A 19,239-nucleotide genomic window follows, 5' to 3' on the forward strand; every position below is an offset into this window, starting at 1 on the left:
TTTACGTATGGTAATACTATGACACAAGCTCATGGATTTCTTGTAATTGTGATGCCGCATAAGCAGCCGTACTCAAGATCTTCATTTTTAAAAGGAGAGGATTTTACGATCAGTAATCAAAGGGGCCCATGTAGCTAGCAAAACCCTTGAACATTTAATTCTGAACGTTGAGATTGCCGTGCAATTTGTATCATTGTATCTAATCCTAATGACATGGGAGAATTAGATAGTGATGGAAATCTGTGCCAGAGTCCCCCGGCGGCGGCCCCGCGGGGGAGGTTCAGTGAATCTCTTCTTTCATTGTGACTGAGATTATCACTGTGTTCAATTATTAGACCTTTCAAACACATCGGGCCAAAATCTCATGTTACATTATTCATTTATACAAATGTGAGAACTTCTACAACAGTATATTGTCGTTCGTGACGTTCTGTGTCCATATCACATGTGTCACTTAAATTGCTTTCTGTAAATATGAAAAACACCAATGAAATGAAATCACACAAGCGCGGCATTCAAGACCACTAACACCAGTCACTACATCAAATGAAAGAAACTCTCATACATGACTGTTTTGTCCGAAATGCCAATATTAGTTAGTTCTCTCCTTCACACACACAGACGAACTCCAACAACTTTTCTCCCGATACAGGATGGAGAAGCTTGTCGTTTCCATTCAACCACGTAGAAACGTGGTACGACGTGAATCATGTGTTAACTTAGGCAGCAATCATTAATCAACTTAATAGGAAGCCTACGACCTTGCTAGACCTTACTAGAATAATCTAAGAAAATGATCAGATACTACTTCCATGTTATTGAGCATAACCTTCATTTCTTGTCAAATTGCAATCAACTTGTTATATGCATGCCATGTCCAATCAACTTGTTACCAACTGAAGTTGAGAATTCGGATTTAAGCTGCGAGTGAGACTTCGACTTGCTCATTGTTTGTGTTTTTTCTTTTCATGTTTGTGTATTTTTAATATAATTAGATTTGGTTTAGTTTATCAAATTGGAGATTGAATTAAAATTCTCATGGAAACGATAATTGGACTTGTGAAATGATATACTACAAATATCTTGTGCACTTGCAAGTTTTACACTATTGGACTCTATTAAAATAATATATAATTGTTTCTACCGAATAGATGGGTCTGGAGAGAGCGTACTAAAGGATAATAACATCAAGACATTAAGCGTGCAAGCTAGCCGAATAGTAAATGCAACAGATTGGGTGAGAACCAATTCACAACGTCAAACTCCTCAGTCTGCCAAACTAAGTCCTTAAAATGAAGAATCTCAAAGTTTAACACCAGTGAGAATGAGAAGCATGAATGACATCTAGCTTGTGATTGAAACAAAAACTTTTGAGGAAGCTGAGAGAGATATTGCATGGCAGAAAACTATGAAAAACGAGATTTCAATGAAACATTTGCACCTATGGTAGGCTTGGGTAACATAAAGACGTTAATTGCCTTGGTTGCACAAAAGGGCTAGAAATTGTACTTACACTTGTTTTAGTTTCTCGTCCATGAATAACATGTATTTGTGCTACAATCATTTTTTTCCTTTATTCGATATTAGAACCTAAGTTTTGCATAGATTCATTGTTTTGGAATATTGCATGAAAATTACAATGCAGGTAATGTTGCCCCTCCTCATGCCATTAGAGGGAATGCAGAGGGAGAAAAAGAGGCGAAGCCACAATTCGAATGGACAGTCATTGCCACCCTGAGGATCGGTACCGTATATAGCAAGAATCTGCTCAAAGTGACAATATCTTGTATGACGGAGTTTGGCAAGCTCCCACAGGTATACATAATGCTTATTCATACAATTATTACAATTTATTTTTAATCTGAAGAAACAGCTTAATTGGGTGCTTTAGAGTCGAACGTGATTGATCAAGTTTGTTTTCGCTTCAATCACATGGTACTGAGAATTGCATTCCAAGTAGTCCCTATAAGTCATCTCACGATAAGAGGTGGGTTGTGCTCATCTACAAACTCTGGTTCAGGCCTGACCACTGCGTGGTCAAAAAAGAAGGGCAAACTCGTCCGTTTCAGTTGGGTGTTCAAAGCCACCCGATGCACCAAGCTCTTGTACTTCCTATCGGTGAGACTCTGCCATGCATCATGAAATTAATCAAGATACAAAATTAGCAGTGGAGTTGATGAATGAAGATAAGAACTGTGCTTGCTCGCGTTCATTTGGAATTAATGAAAAATGTTTTTTGTAATCCAATTTTGTTTTTGAATGTTTATTCCATCCTATGATGTGAGATATTGAGAAAATAAAAGTCCATATTAGATAGTCCATTTTTATCTCAGATCCCTCAAATAAACTTATCCGACCTATACCATTGTAGCGTCTTCCTTGTATTTTCATTAGTTTTTCTTTTTAAGGGAATTTTAACGAAAAGTTCCCGATACTGTTCACTTTAACGAAAAACCACATTTTTACACTAAAAAGTCAATTATGGTACTATTCACTTTACCCTTTATTTTATCCTTATCGTTAAAACTCAAAGTTTTCAAACCATTTTCATTAGTTTTCCTTTTATTTTAACGGTCTAAACTACTATTTTTTTGATATTCCCTCAAAGATTATCTTTATTATAAAAAATAAAATAAAATAAAAAATCTCAAATCGAAAACCACATGAACTTTTAATTTTATTTGTTGCAAGTAGATAAATTCATCCAAGTTTCTTCAAGTATTTTTTTTTTCTTCCTTTCCCTATCAGATAAAGTCATGAGATTTTCGTGGATAGTTAATTATTATTATTATTAATTGAGTAATGCTATTTATCACCACCATCATTTTTAGTAACTCGGACGCACCTCCTTATGGTCATCCAAAATGACAAGAATGGAACCAGGAGGAGAATCTGCATCGAGCAACTTCCCCTGGTGCTGTATCTGAACTCCCCTGCCCACGTTTTGTGCAACGAGGACCGGTAGACTAGGATCACTATGAGGGAATTGGCCAATCTGATTCTTAGGATCCGAGAAATTGGACAGTGCTGGATAGTAATTTGGTCCCAAAATATTGTAGCCGGACTTCAACTTCATTTTCCATGTAGCATTCTTCAAGCCCAAAAGATTTTGAAATCCCTCTTAAGTAACTCGATTCCCATTTCATGCATTCTCTCACTTTACTCTTGTAAGCTCCTGCTTTCGATCAAACTAGCCTTCTTGCACGTGCGTATTTTTTGAATCACGGTATGCTACGCATAACTTACATATTTTAAATGTATTCATATGCATAAATTGACAAAAGGATAGTCAAATATTTGAAGTAAATGAATAATTTTAGATCATACTAGAAGAAAACCCTCATAAACCAATTAAAGCAGCTGAAGTCACATATTTTCTAGCTCATTGTGAGGTTAAGCCCACCACTCCCCTTTAGTGTATATAATATCGTTTGTTAAAAAAAAAAAAAACAATCATTTGACAACTAATTTAATCACATTATTATCAGCGTGTTAATGACCTTTTTTTATAATCAGCATTAAATGCCTCTTAAAATGTTTTGAAATTGTTTAAAAATAAAGAAAATAATATTGAATGAACAACTGATTGAATCACATTATTGCTAGCTCATTGTAAGGCTAAGCCCACCACATTCCCTTAATGTATATAATATCGTTTGTTAAAAAAAAAAATCATTTGACAATTAATTTAATCACATTATTATTAGCATGTCAAATATTTTTTTTTTATAACTGGCATTACACGTCTCTTAAGATGCTTTGAACGTGTTTAAAAATAGAGAAATTGAATCACATTATTTACTAGCTTATTGTGAGATACTAATTATAAAAAATAAAATAAAATAAAAAAGCACAAAAAAATTAATTATTAAAAAAATATTGTTAAAATGATGAAAATACCCCTGCCTTCTTTCATGCATTATTTTGGGATGTCTTTGAAGTTTTTTGTCTTGAGGGCATTTTTGTCCACATATTTTTGTTGAAGCTTGGGGACACCAAAAATACTATTCACCTTTTTGTGTTGGCTTTATATAAAAGATAAACAAAAAAAATGTAGCCCCATGTTGCGATCGTGACTATTAAGAGATCTAATTATTAATTATTTGCCATATATAAATATTTGAGGGAACAAATCTATACGCACACAAGAAAAATGTGGCTCCATGTTACAAGTTTTCTTTGCACTTTATAAAAACGGGATAGGTATTCTTTATTTATTACCAGTATATCGCTAATCATGATTGATATATGGGTGACATTTGTGTGATAACCTATCTCAATTTTTCTAAAATTTAACTAAATACCCCTTGAGAAGCTTCTCCTATGTATATTGTGGATTCATGTTAAGTTAGGGTGATCGATTCTAAGGCTATTCTGTAATGAATATCAACAATAAGAACCGTCTATATTGTGTGAAATTCAATTACCGCTGCAAACTTATTGACGTGTGAATGCATTTGTTTGAAAGCTGGCTTACGTAGAATTGGCGTAAATTTTTAAACAATGAAAGGTGGGATGTGTTCTCATGTGGGAAAGCTCTCTTCTAGTGTTGCGGCCCAAAAAGAGTCTAATTCTATCCGTCGGATCATTTGTTTCATATTGTTGCTTATCCTCATACAACTGATCAATTTGGAAAGCCAACTGATAACACTCTCCATCAGGCTACATGGGATCCCATGATTTGTCACCTAAAAAAACAGCATGGACATTACCAGTTCAAACTTATATATCATTTATCAGTGTTGTAGTCCTATTATATTAGAAATGTGATTCTATAAATTCTAGTGTATTTAGGGATATCTTTGAATATTCTCTTTAGTAGTTAATATCCTATTAGAGTTGTAATTCTAAAAGGGTAAGGAATTAACCTTCCATACTACTATAAATAAAGGCACAAGGAACTAACCTTCCATACTACTATAAACAAAGGCACACTGGGGTGGAATAAAAGACATCCTACAATTACACATCTCTCTCTACTCTCTCTATGCCGCACGCTCTCTCTCTCTCTTTCTAGCCTTCATAATTGTTCAGTAAATTATGCCTACAACACGTTATCAGCACGTTTTTAATGCTGCGCTAAACAGAGTTTGATCTTCAATCAGGGGAGTATTACGTTTTAATCATTCTTTTTATGACTAATTTATAATTTTATTAAATTGATCTACATGCTATTGATTCAATTTAAATTTTCTTTGAACGTGATACAACGCATTCGAGATACAATTCCGGCTTTCCGAGAATGATCTTTTCTACAAAGACTTTTATTGTTTTCTGCCAATCAAGTACGCTTAAAATAAAGTAAGACATTTGAAATGACCATGAAGCATGAAAACATTCCCCATAATGCATGAACCCCCTACATTTATATTTACCTTCTGATATATATATATATATATACACACACATATACATACATATATATATATATATTGTATATGTTCCATATATTTGTTTCATGCATTATGCAATTATATTTGCTATGTGGAATATGTGAGTCAAAGTATATTCATAAATTAGAAGCAAATCTAGGGTTTGTAAAACCCTAACAATTTCGAGAAAAAAAAAAAAAAAAAAAGGAAAAATTGGACACACGGCACCACCACCGTCGGCAAAGTCGATGCCTAAAGCCTAACTGACCATCACAATAACTAGGCCTTGGCCAAGGGTCAATCTTGACAAGGCCTAAAGCCTCGCACCCACCAAACATTTTTGGATCGCCTGCCAGCAAGCCTTTGTGCTTGTTGGGCCTTGTTGTTGCCCCGGCTTGCAATCATTCCCACAACCCAGTTGGTTAGGTCCCTTCCCATGGGTTTGGGCTTAGTCCTCGCACGCACAAACCCACAGCCCAGTACTTCGCTGGGCCTGACTAGTGCCCACCCCTTGGGCCCCAACTAGAAACCCAGCTGCAACTGGGGTTTCTCTCGCACCCGTAAGCATATAGGCATGCCCCTGCGCTATGTTCTCGGCCCAATCTTACCAGGAGCTTGCTGCTGGATTCCTGTCACTCGGCCCGTGTCCTAAAGCCACTCCATGGGTTGCTATTGTAGCCATACCAATGCCTTTTGCTCACAGCATCCAACCCAATTTTTGGGCTATGGTATTTTCGACCCAATGCTATAATTTTAGCATTATTTTTGCTTCTACAATCGACCCTGTATGACCCAATTTATTGAATTAATTAAAAGTGACATGCAGTCCATTAATCTGATAATGAATCCAAAATTATTGACCTGAATATCACTTTTGGACATTAACTATTCAATAATTTATTTTTATACTTTGAACCGTTGACATTCGTAGTAAGCTCTCACACTTGAGTTCTCGAAGAACCTCAAATCCACTACACTTAAATCAGCATATTACATTTCGTGTTCTTGCTGGAGCCTCTCTTTTATGAACTAAACATTCATAAACTAAAATTGAACCTATAGTTTCAAATTTAGTGCCTTTGAAACCCGCAGTTTTCATAAAACAATACACCTATGAAAACCCGACGTTTTTCATGAAAACCATGTCTTAGAACTCAAATGTTCTAACTTTGATGCTTATGGATGATTCATTCCCATAGCACCAATCACAATCTTGTTCCCTTCAATTCAGTGGATTGTCAAACCATCACAAGTTTGATTTTCCCTGATTTGTATGTTTCTATCAGAAACCACTTTATGTGGGGTACAAGACATTGCCTGAAACACACCATGATTACGTCCATGAATGAGTACAATTCTGAAGTTTATAAATCCAATCAAATTTTTATTAGAGAATACTTTTTCTCATCCTTCCATGTTTCTAACTCGCTCCTAAGGCAGCAGTGTAGAAAAAGAAAGTTTACCAAATTCTTGGATCTGATTACTACCACAAACGTGAGAGAAAAGTATAGACTCAATTCGGCTGGAGTCTACCGAAAGGTATAGACCCAGTTCGGCCGGAGTCTACCAAATGGCTTAACCTAGTTCGGTCAAAGCCTATTGAATGGTGGTGCCCTACTTCGGCAGGGATGCACCGAACAGTACTTCTCTGCTTCGGCAGAAACCTACCGAACAAACCTTTCCAACTTCAGCTGGAGCCTACCAAACCAAATTCGGGGTCTGTCTTTCTCACAATGCAATTTCGAGTTTGTTTTTACAACATATGGTAGAATCAGGGCCTACCAAGGTGTGGCATCATGCTCGAAGCATGATCCTTGGCACTTAAGACCTAAAACTTCAAGAATAAAGGATGTTGTTCCCGAAACTCAACCCTACAGAATCTACTTCCGTCTCGATGGAATAGATCATTGGTTATGCACCTGTTTGGGCCTCTACCAATGTTGTTGAGGAGTAACATTCTAGTAGTCAATATGAGAGATTAATCTTGCTCCACCAAACACCGTTGGAAGAGCAGAATTTTGACATGGATGGCCTTGTTGGCCAAATCCCCTTAGTAAACCATTTACTTTGTGAACATTTTTTCATGTTCTTGGATTCACATTTGGTGATTGTTTTACTTATGGATAATCTTATTGATATTGTCCTCGAATATGAGTTAATTGAATCATGTTTCCTAATACATGTGACCCAAATTCAATTAAACACGTTATGAGGCAGGAATATGGAAAAGTTAGTTGTCTGGATGAATGCGATACTATGCACACTAACTTTACACCTAAATCACATCTCTAACAACGACTTCAGGCCTATCCAACTTGATTAAGAGCATTGGCACGCTCCTTGTTGTATGAATGGTACTGAATTACCATCTAAGGGACCTTAAATTCTCCATGTCGTTGAGTTTTTAAGGATATTCCAGAGAACAATGATCATAAATGAAACCACTGAAGAAAATAAGAGTGAAATATATTTGCACCACCTCCAAAAATGAGCTTGAAACTTTGATTTGGGGCTAATAGGCTATCTCCTAACTAGGAACACGCCACATGTGGCCGGCCAAGAGCAAGGTGATTCGAGCAGTTTGCTTGTTTTGGCACGACCATTTGGGACACTTAGGTCGACCAATGATTCTACAACGCATATGCTTACCCGAAGTAAAGATATTTTGCCTACAAGCACACTTGCCAAAGCCTGCTCGTTTGGGAAATTTGATTTTTATATCATCCCTTGCAAAGATATGAAACGATTCTCTTTTCACAATGGATTCAAGGGAATATATGTGGACTAATCCAACCAAAATGCGGACCGTATAAATACTTATGATTTTGGTTGATGAATTGACAAATTGGTCACGTGTTTGTCCACACACATTGCTGCTAAACCTTTTGGCTGATTAAGGGCTCACCACCTTACTTATCCTTTAAAGTCCGGGAGACTGGATAATGCCGGAGAGTTTATATCGACAGTTTTCAATAAAGTATTGCATGTATTTTGGTTTTATAATTGAACATCAAATTCTCATGTTCACCCCAAATAACCTCACCTAGTAATCATAAAGCGCAATTTAAATGATTGCCCATATTTTGGTAAACGTACCAAGTTTTCGGTTTCTGCTTAGGGCTATGCAATCTTGTACACAGTTATGTTGGTTTGCCTTGAGGCCCATTGTCACCCAAGCTATGTGACGTTACAGTTGGTTACTATGTACAAACTTGACGTTTTTCATATTTACGCATTTGGGAGTGCATTCCATTTGCCAAGTTACGCTGCTGTAACGTACCAACATGGGTCCTCAAAGAAGAATGTGAATCTTTATCGATCATGATTCTCTTTCACACTAGTTCTTTTAGAGCCCTTGCACGCGAGCTCTTTACCGCTCATTTGTGGGTTGTCACTTTAATGTGACAATCTTCCCGCCTTTAGGGGGAGATAAGAATGTCAATGTTCCTCTAGAATGACGTGAAGTTGCGTGGACGTTGCCACTATGTCTCATCTCAATCCCCATACCGCACAAGTGTGATAAGTAAGTGCGATGAATTCTAGCTTTTAAAATGTTGCTCCAGACACATTCCTCTGATCTAGCAAAAGTGACGAGATCATATACCAGTTGCAAACATGTCTGCAAGGATAGACATCCTTAACGGACGTTGAGTCAACATCCCTAAAAGGTGTGCCACCCCTGTTGGACAGTTTGGACGCCCCTGTTGGACGGTCTGATACACCGGCGGATAGCCAATCAATCTGTCTTGGCCTGGAGCATGCCAGACCACTCAGTTCGTATGATTCACTTCCTTAAAAGAGGAAGACATGACACAAAAATGAATATATACTCGATCGTTGTCTCAAATCATTTCTATCTCATGAGATTAATCCGGATTACACTCAAGACTTAAAGTTCTTGGTCCAGTATACTCGTTTGGATGAGTTAAAGGGAATTGAAATGAGATTACCATAAATGATGTTTTCACTTATATGGTAGATACCGACTTAAATGAAAAGCGACGATATCGAACTGTGGTCTGTTGATTAAGTGACAACGCAGAACTGATTGGACAACCAAAATTACAATCCAAGTCAAATTCCTTACCAAATTGTGTTTTGGACCTATCGTTCCTACATTGCCTAAGATAACCCTGTTGTGTTACAAGTGGGAAATGAAGCGTTATAAGATGAATGAAATAATGCGATATGATGCACACCTTACGGCGCAAGGTTTCTTTCAAACGTCGTATAATTGATATCAGCATTATAAAATATGGTTAGTGTTTTCTCCATAGGCATATTGATATGGAGATTGACATGTAAATTCCCAAAGAATTGCATGGACTAGTTTAAATAGTTCCAAACCACATAACTTGTTTGAGGTGTTTACTTACAATCCGACATATGTGGTATACCCATCTAAGTGATTATTTGATCAGTTAGGGATGAATTATACCTTTGCGTGTTAAACTATGAAGTCTTATTCTGAATTGCTAGAGTTACGGTTTATGTCGTTGACACGAATCTCACTAAGGCTCCGGAAGAGCTTGAGAAAACTGTCTCATACCTGAAGATGGAATTTGAGATGTAGGATCTTAGGAAAACTCGTTTATGCCTTGACCTGAAGTTGAAACATTGTTCTAATGGTATTTTGGTCTACCAGTCAAACTACACCCTGAATGTGTTACTTTTGAGTATACATTAGATCATCCATACGTTATATGCAAATGAGACCTTTGAAGAGGTTATGGAATCCAAAATTCCATATCTAAGTTCAACTTTGTGCTTCATTGTACTTGGCTCATTGTATTAGACAAGATATCTCCTTTGTTGTTATTCTATTGGTAATGATGCAACACCGCGCCAACACGCAACCACTGAATTGGTAATAAAGACATACTCTGAAGGTACTATGAATTTGGGCAAATCCCAAATGCATCTTGAGCGATCCAACCCCTTGATCCTCAGAATGATGCTTGCCTTGTTTGTTATGCTGACGCAGTTGACTTATCAAACCCTCACAAGGAAAAATCCCTGAATGGTTATGTCTTTACCATTAGGGATATCGCAATATCTTGGAGGTCCACGATATGATCTTAGTTGCGAAATCTTCGAATTGTTCCAAGACTCACCTCACTTCACTACACCACACGTGAGACATGGTTGAGATCTCTTGTTGAGCATATTCGAAGTACTTGATGTTTTCATTCATCGTTGAGGCCCGACGACGATCCATGAAGACTATGCCACATCTATTCACCCGACCAAGACATGATACATCAACGAAGTCAATGCCAAGACATATTGCGTCTACATCTACATCAACAAAGCATTAGGAGATTAAAGTCATGCAAGCCGATCCCAGACAACCTTGCTGACCTCTACACGACGTCACTACTGAAGTCAACCTTCCAGAAGTTTGTCCGAAGAATTGGTATGCCTAACTATTCATATGCAATGTTTGTAATTCTCATTTGGAAGTTATGTCAAACTCAGGGCGAGTATCCAGAAGTATATTCACTTGATCTTAATGTACTATTTTTCCCTACGATTAGGAGCATTTTTCCCATAGGGTTTTTGCTACCTAACTAGGTTTTAATAAGGCACATCAGCTGATCATACCCTTGTGAGCTCTTCTACTTGCATCCAGAGGACGTATAGTTTTGACTTAATGCAACTTCTCACTTTTCTCCTTAGCCTATGGGTTTTTATCCCACCTTGGGTTTTACCATAACGAGGTTTTGTGAGTTTTACCTTTTTGTGCATTCTTCTGTTGATCTGAGACTTGCATTCGCTTATTGTGCCGATGACTTCATCAATTTTACTTACTTTATCACTGAAGATCTGATGCACCATTCACTTGAGTATTTACACACTCAAGGGGGAGTGTTGCAGTCTTATTAGATTAAGAATGTGATTGTGTAAAAAGGTAAGGAATATATTTGAATATTCCCTTTAGTAGTTAATATCTTATTAGAGTTGTAATTCTAAAAGGGTAAAGAATTAACCTTTCCTACTACTATAAATAAAAGCACAATGGGGTGGAATAAAACACACCTCACAATTACACATCTCTCTCTACTCTTTCTATGCCGCACCCTCTCTCTTTATGGCCTCCAAAATTGTTCAGTAAATTATGCCTGCAACAATTAGGACATTATCATTCAAGAAATCAGAAATAATCTAGTCATCTAACTGATATAACATAACAAATAAATAATAGATTATTGATAAAACAAAATGAAATACTCATGATCCTAATCAAATGGTTAAATACTTTCTGTTTATGCTAGTATTTGGACAGTGTGGTGTGATCCATTTTACTAATATCAAAAGGAAACGATGCCCATTCCAACTGTTTCCCCATGAAATTCCTTGAATGGACACACACGAGCTCGCGCACACACTTTAAATGCAGTTTCTACTCATCAATCTTCTTGGATTGAAGCTTTATTAGTTTTCAGCTTTTTATCAAGGTCCTTGACTTTTATACCATATTAGTATTAAATGTATTTCCATATCACCTATTTTATTTTTTTTAATTTAAAAATCATAATTTACAATTACCTATATTTATGAAATATTAAATAAAACACATAATTTGTGGGATTTGAAATATTAAAGATAGATTAGAAACTTAAAAATATCACGCCATCTGCAATACCAGCCTCACAACCCAGAACCTCAGAAATCATGCTAGCGCAATTAGCCACTAGCCTAGGAAGAAGGCCGGTCCACAACTTTACAACTTATAAGTCACTACAAGATCATGGTCTGCCATAAAAAAATTTATGTACATATAAGAAAGATAATTGATACATATTTAACTATGGTACATTCATCAAATCACCGAAAAAAAATAATGGGTCACCAAACAGTGATAGATTCTTCAAACTAAAAAAACATGAATACATTCTTAAAAAGAAAAGAATGAACCTAATTACAAACTCCACACGGATACTTAATGTTTGACTTTTCATTGTGGAGTACTTAATGTTTGATTTTTTTTTTTTAATGGATGTATGAAATTAAAATGATATAAAAATAAAAGTATGAGATTGCAATTTCATCTAAACGTGAAAAGGTAAAATGTAATTTGCCTTTTTTTTTAAGGCTAAATTTAGCTAGCAGTTATTTGCATAGTTATTTTAATTTGGAATGTGGTTAGGGAGATCATATTATTATACTATATTAGTGTATCATTTCACATGATAAGTCATGCACACAACCATCGTTTAATAAGATAAATTTATTAATTAGTAGGATGTACACAGTACTTATCATATCAAATAATATACAAATGTATTTAAAAAGTAATGTCCTTACATTTCCCTTAATTTGAGGTATAGCAGGTCACTTCGTGATCTCTAGTGAAATATAATTTATTGATAAAAGTCTTCCGAAAAAAAGTTGATAAAAAGAATAAGAAATGTTTTTATATGTGATAGGATTTTTTAGGAAGCTTGGATTCTACCTGTCGTCCGACTGTGGCACATCTTCATCAGTTCATATCTTAATATTATAAGTGGGCATCTTCAATTAGATGTGATAAATGTTACGTACCTGTCACGATAACTCTCGTCATCTAATACTATAGTTTAGTCGTATTTTCATTCAATTGTAGCACTTGTAAGTAAGAGATCAGATGTCTTAAGTTAGATTTTTGCATAAATAAATTTAAACCATATTATTGTGGCTGATCCATTATAAGAATTAAAACTATACAGTTAGTGAGCATATAATTAATATCCAATCAGATAAAACTATTAATTAATGTAGCTATTAATACACCAATGAAATGCAAAAATATAACCTTTCTCACTCTTTCCCTCTAAAAAAGAAAAGGAGAAAATAATTGATGTCCCCATGCATCGCGACCTAAGCAAATAAGGCAATGACGAAATCGGTATCCCAAGTTTTATGGAATTGGCTTGTAATGACGAAATCGGTATCCCTAGGTCCGTTTCCATTATTTTTTAATCGACCTATCATTTATCTTTATCTTTCGTGTTTTTTTAAGTTATTTTAGTTTCTAGTTGGAAAATCTAAATTCAATTTGCATTTTTATTGTTTAGTTAGGGTTCATGTAAATCTAGTAATTTGTAGATATCTAATCAGTCATTGTGGTTCGACACCATTATTTATGCCACTATACTATCTTAATATTTGCACTTGAAAGGAAAACAACAACCAACTAACATGAGATAGTGACACAATGCACGTCCTTCGCTAGGCAACCGATTGATTAAATATCGGCCAATTGGAAGGTGAGTTATTGCATGCAAGGGCAGAAGTGCAGTTTGAACATTCTAGGGTGGAATATACTCAATCACAACTCAAACAACTATAACATATATATATATATATATATTATTACATGGTGTTAGCTAGGGTTTCTTGAGTATCAAATACATCAATGTACTCTCCTATGTATTGTAATAAAAGTGAACGATACTGTCATATGCTTTATCTCTAAAATATATTATTGAAGTCACTTACTATTATGATTTAGTAATATTTTGTTCATTTGTAAGTGGGAGGTCTTAAATTCTATTCTTGCAAAAGACGATTTAAAACACATTATTATCAATCCATTATGAGACTTAAAGCACTTTCTCACCTCATTAATAAAGATAATATCGTTTGTTGAAAAAAAAATTTATTAAAAAACAAATAATATTACCATTTAAAAATAAAATAATAGCATTGTAAATATGTTTCGAGTACACTGAAAAAATTGCTAATTAAAGTCTTAAGACTCCAACTGTCAGCTGCTAAGCTGATATTTAGCTTTAAACGGGCGTTATTGCCTTTTTCCCCTCAACGTAACGGCGTCAAAGCCATGTATGGATTACACGATGCGACTCATTTGAGCCTACATATCCCATGCATGTCATATGTTAACAACAATACATGTAGATATGTGTGCATGTCTATATGTCATGCATGATGACATTTATGTAGTATGTATGAATTTCTGATAAGTGACGACAAGTTTAATTTGTTACGCAGGCCTAGGGTTTCTTGTAGTCTACCTGTCATCACTAACTTCCAACTAAGGATTAAGGAAGCCCTTTGAGCCAAATGGCAAATATACCCTTTAAAATATGCATCAACGCTTTTATTTTAAACCATTATTTGCTGTTATCCATATATTTATTTTTATCTTCCATAAACTTCTATTAATTTTTGTTTTTTGGTTACTTTTTAGTTATTCGACCTAGCGGTTAGAAATTACGATATAAAAGGTAAAAGTAGTGTACGAATAGCATCATAACACCATCATTCTTTTTCAGAGATGATTATATAATCTCAATCTTCTAATTTACCTTAAATAAATATCCAACATTGTTACAGCTCAAAAATCTCACAAGCAAGCTCAATTATATGTCGATACTCGATTATCGTGAAGGTGCCACAAATTAATGCAAAAGTGAGAAATTGAGGGGTATATTAATTTATGATCATGCCATGTCAATAAAATAGTAATTTATAAATGAGACGTTTGTATAGTCACACCAAGCCCATGAAAATCCATGCATATTTAGTATGCCAAGCCATGTTACATCATTGACTTTGTGGACAAATCCTGACAACCACATTACATGCTAAAGTGGGTCCAAGCCACATATCGGAGTTTGCCAAGTGTGTGGATGGTTACGAAAATTTATTAAGCTTGTGTGAAACTAAGGTTGTGGATAAGTTCTCTCTCAAGCTAAATCGATGAGCTTTTAGATTCCATGCCACGCCTCACTTAAGCAAGCCAAACTTATCTTAGTTATTCAGTCTTTGAGCCATTGATTCAACAAGGATATTCCTAAAACATGCTAATTAATTCTTTCGATGTATCTCAAAACTTGATACCAAAAACGAACTACAGGAGCTAAGAATTTCCTCCGAAGCCCAAATCAAACTCGATCAAAAGGTCTCCAACAAACTTCAAGAATACAATGAAAATTGTTAAAATTATTACTATTTACATATGATTATATTTTCATATCAAACAATGAACCTCATTTCTGTTTTCTTTTTTTATTTATTTATATTATCTTATTCATAATGTTAAACTCAAGGCTCCTCCAACAACTAAAAGACTAAGCCATTCTGTTGTTTTAAATTTCGAGATTTTTTTTTTCCGGATACAAATTTTAAGTTTCTCACACCTACTTAAACCCCCAATCTAACCTAAAGCAAACCCATTACACAATTTTTATAAATTCAAGGGCATCCAGCCTTATAGCATGAGCTTGTAAATTAATCAAAATTTTAAATTGATTGGTTGCATGGAGAATAAGTCAAAGAGATGAAAGATCCATTGTCAGTGTCACCCAATACTGAAGACAAGTTAAACACACCCAAGCACTTGGGTAAGGAGGGTAAACCTTACTCCTAATAAGAGAGTTAATTAGTTAATCACATGTTTGTTCCACTTCTTAAAAATATTCAGAGGTACTTTTGTAAACTAATCCTCTTATTTCAATTTTATACATAGCGAGTTGTATTCGAGTAAAACAAAACAAAAAAGTAACATGCAACTTATGATTTATTTATTAAGAAAAATGTATTTTTCTTTCACACAAAAAGTCTCTATTAAAATCTCACTTAAAAAAAAACCTTCATCATGTTGAAGAATACAATAACCTAATTTATAAAAATTGACAAAGTAAATTTTAATATAAATGATTTCATTCATGACACCGATTTCTTTTGTAGTAAAACCGCATACCTGATGTTCTACAGTCCTATGTGTGATAAGATAGTTTTATCATTTCAAGAGATTACTTGTATCTTTATGGAAACAAACAGTACAGAGAACTTATATTTCCCATCTGTTTATATGGTTGAGTTGACTTTGAAGGAAGAAATGAATAGTCCTGATGGTTTATATGCGAAAAATGGCGACTCAAACATATATAGGAAACTCTATTGCCCTGGTTCGTGGTGAGTGCTGTCTCTACTTGGATTTCAATTTCAATACAGACTTTTTGTAGGACTGAGATATATTATATTATGAATTTGTATTTTAATTATATCATATGTGGATGTAGGTACTCAGCTTACATCAGATTACAGAAGATGTTAACGTTAATCTGAATATCATGAACGAGGGGATTTCATCAGCTCAGGCCTCAAGTACTACTGCACTTAATTTGACGAGTTGAAAGTTTTATTTTCATTACTTATAAATTATGTCATTTTATTTCTGTGTTTGATATTGAATGTATAATTAATTTTTTCTTATGGGTTGATATGATTTGGCGATGGAAGCTGCTGTGTACAAGTTATGAAAAAAAAAAAAAATAAAAAAATAAAAAAAGAAAAAAAAGAAGCTTGGTATTTTTAAGGTGCGCCTCTTGCTCGGATTTTTGAATCCGCCACTGAAATTAGTTTAATGAAATGTAACTAGAATTGAAGCACAGTTGATTAAATATGTCGGTTCTTTTTGGAATTGGATCCTCTCCTGAGTAGGAGATAGGAGATCAGGATCTTCATGACCTACTAACATGGACCGTTAGATCAAAATTCAACAGCTACAATTATTATAATTTTTAGAGGAACTCTCTGTTTGTAACAGTTGGATCAAAATTTAACGGTCCGTGTTAGTGAATCAGGAGGATCATGGTCTCCTGCTCAAAAGAGGATCCAATTCCTGATAGGCTACGTATTATTTATCTACCTTAAAAAAGTATGAGGCTGATCAAAAAATAAAAACATATTTTACTTGTGGCCTTAGCCAATAGTGGCCGACCTATGGATGAATTCCGCATGCCCCCTGTATGATCTGTAGGACGTTGTTTGTTCACGTCCTTGCCCTCGCGTTAGGAAACCAGTTTCATCAAGTTTTCTATAATTTTGATGGGTATTTATGTCAATTTGAGTGAGGGGCAGGAGATATTGTATGATGTGTGTGGACTGTGGGCTGTATTCATCATTGGAAATGATTCAATTTATAAGAGCCAATCACCACATCCACATGGCCGTATCCCATACATGAGGATATCTGTCCCTATGACGGAGAAGTGGGATTGTCGTGTTTTGTATTGACTCTTTCATGAAACGACATATCACGACGTTCTAAATTATAATGCAGAATTACTTTTAATATTCTCCTTATATGATTTTGTATTAATAGTTTCAAATGTTACAATCATGTTGAACTCGTTTCAGATAAAAATATCGAGACTGATAGAGGATATCAAATGACGGTTCCTGCTAGGCTGCTTGTCCTTGTATACGCTTTTTTGCGTTATGTGTTTCTTCTACCCAAAGAATTCGTACATAGATGCATATAAACAGTATTCATACATGATGCGGCACCTAATTGAAAAAGGAGGCTTTGATTTGTCAAAAAAAAAAAAAAAAATTCTCCTTACGTCTGGTTTCTACATTTTACATGAGACCTTTTTGAATATTATTTACCATATAAATATATATTTTATTACTACAATTGTTATATACGAAAGTTATTCCAGCAAAACAAATGTTTAAAAAAGGGTAATGATAGAATAATTAAATTTGTAAATTAAATGATGTGTCATCAATAAATATGAATACGTTTATCAACGCTTATATAATAATATAATTCTAACTTTCATGTCATATAATTTACCAAATCTTATCTACAAATTTAATTTCCCTAACATTAATCTTAAAAAAAAAAAAAAAAAATTATACGAGGGCGTTTGTTGTACGGGATAGGCTTGTCTTGTTTTGAGTTGGCCTTATTTGTGCTTCATCTTACATGGCCTAAAATAAGCTGCGCTAGTGAAGGTGGCAATCCTAATTAATCTAATTTTTCAAGGACAATTTTATATTTACACTAAATGATTGGAGATTCAGATTCAGTTGCATAATAAGCCGATAGTAATAATTAGTATTAAACTCGTCATCTACGGGATTAATCTAAGACGTCCTACTTACAAGCAATGGCAAATTTAGAATTTGAATCTTGGAGGTCCCAATGTTAAAGGCCCAAGTTTTTTAGATAAAAACATAGTACGAAATGCGTAAACAAATTTCAGTTTATTCATGGATGCATTTCTTCGAATACTTGGTGGCTTATTGTCGTCAACCGAACCATGTTGAGCATATGTCAATAAACATTGACATTTGCCGAAGTAATATGATGAGTGATATCGAGAACATTTGTCGAGTGTTGTCGTCGTAACTTGCTGAGTGCTATCGAGATATGCTAACATGCATTACATCAGACACTTGGTAGGTACAAAAAGTACCCCTACCAAACATTCGGAGGGCCCCCAAGAACCTTTACATGCTTGTTTCATGAGTTATGTAAGAAGAGGAAGGTTCCGAAGGTGAATATTGGGACGAGGAGGAGGAGCATAGGTCACCATATTATTATTATTTAAAAGAAAAATAATGTTAGGGAGACCAAATTTCTAAATCAAATAATGTGGATTATTACTTAAGCGTTGATTAACGTGCTTATTTCCTATTGATAACACATTTAGTTTGCAAATTTGGTCTAAAATTTTGATCTTCCTAGTAGCATCCTTAAAAAAATTGTTATTAATAGTTTCGAAAATTTTAACACTTTTTATAAATTTATTTTTTGGTATCATCCACATGACAATATCTTATTGGACTTGTGAGTCCCGTACATTTGCCATATCAGCACATTAATAAAATATTGTTGAAATCTTAACAGAAGGATCAAATTGATGTGCTACACCGAATCTCAATGACGAAATTGATCAGTTTTGAATTTGAACGGCCAAAATAAGGAGCCAGGTTAATTTGTGATAAAACCCTAATTTTATCAAAACATTTGGAGTTTGGCAACTTCGTAAATAAGGCAGCAAAGAGTGTCATTTAATAATTAAATAGATGTAGAGGATCACGTATCATGATAATGATGATGACA

At 34.8% G+C, this 19,239-nt stretch overlaps 1 pseudogene; it reads right to left on the bottom strand.

Annotated features, from left to right (window-relative positions):
• Window positions 1-1,887: 1,887 nt before the first annotated feature.
• Window positions 1,888-4,709, bottom strand: LOC137725107 (2-oxoglutarate-dependent dioxygenase 19-like; annotated as a pseudogene).
• Between the last annotated feature and the right edge of the window lie 14,530 nt (window positions 4,710-19,239).

This window comes from Pyrus communis, chromosome 2, assembly GCF_963583255.1.
Source record: "Pyrus communis chromosome 2, drPyrComm1.1, whole genome shotgun sequence".
NCBI classification, from domain to species: domain Eukaryota; kingdom Viridiplantae; phylum Streptophyta; class Magnoliopsida; order Rosales; family Rosaceae; genus Pyrus; species Pyrus communis.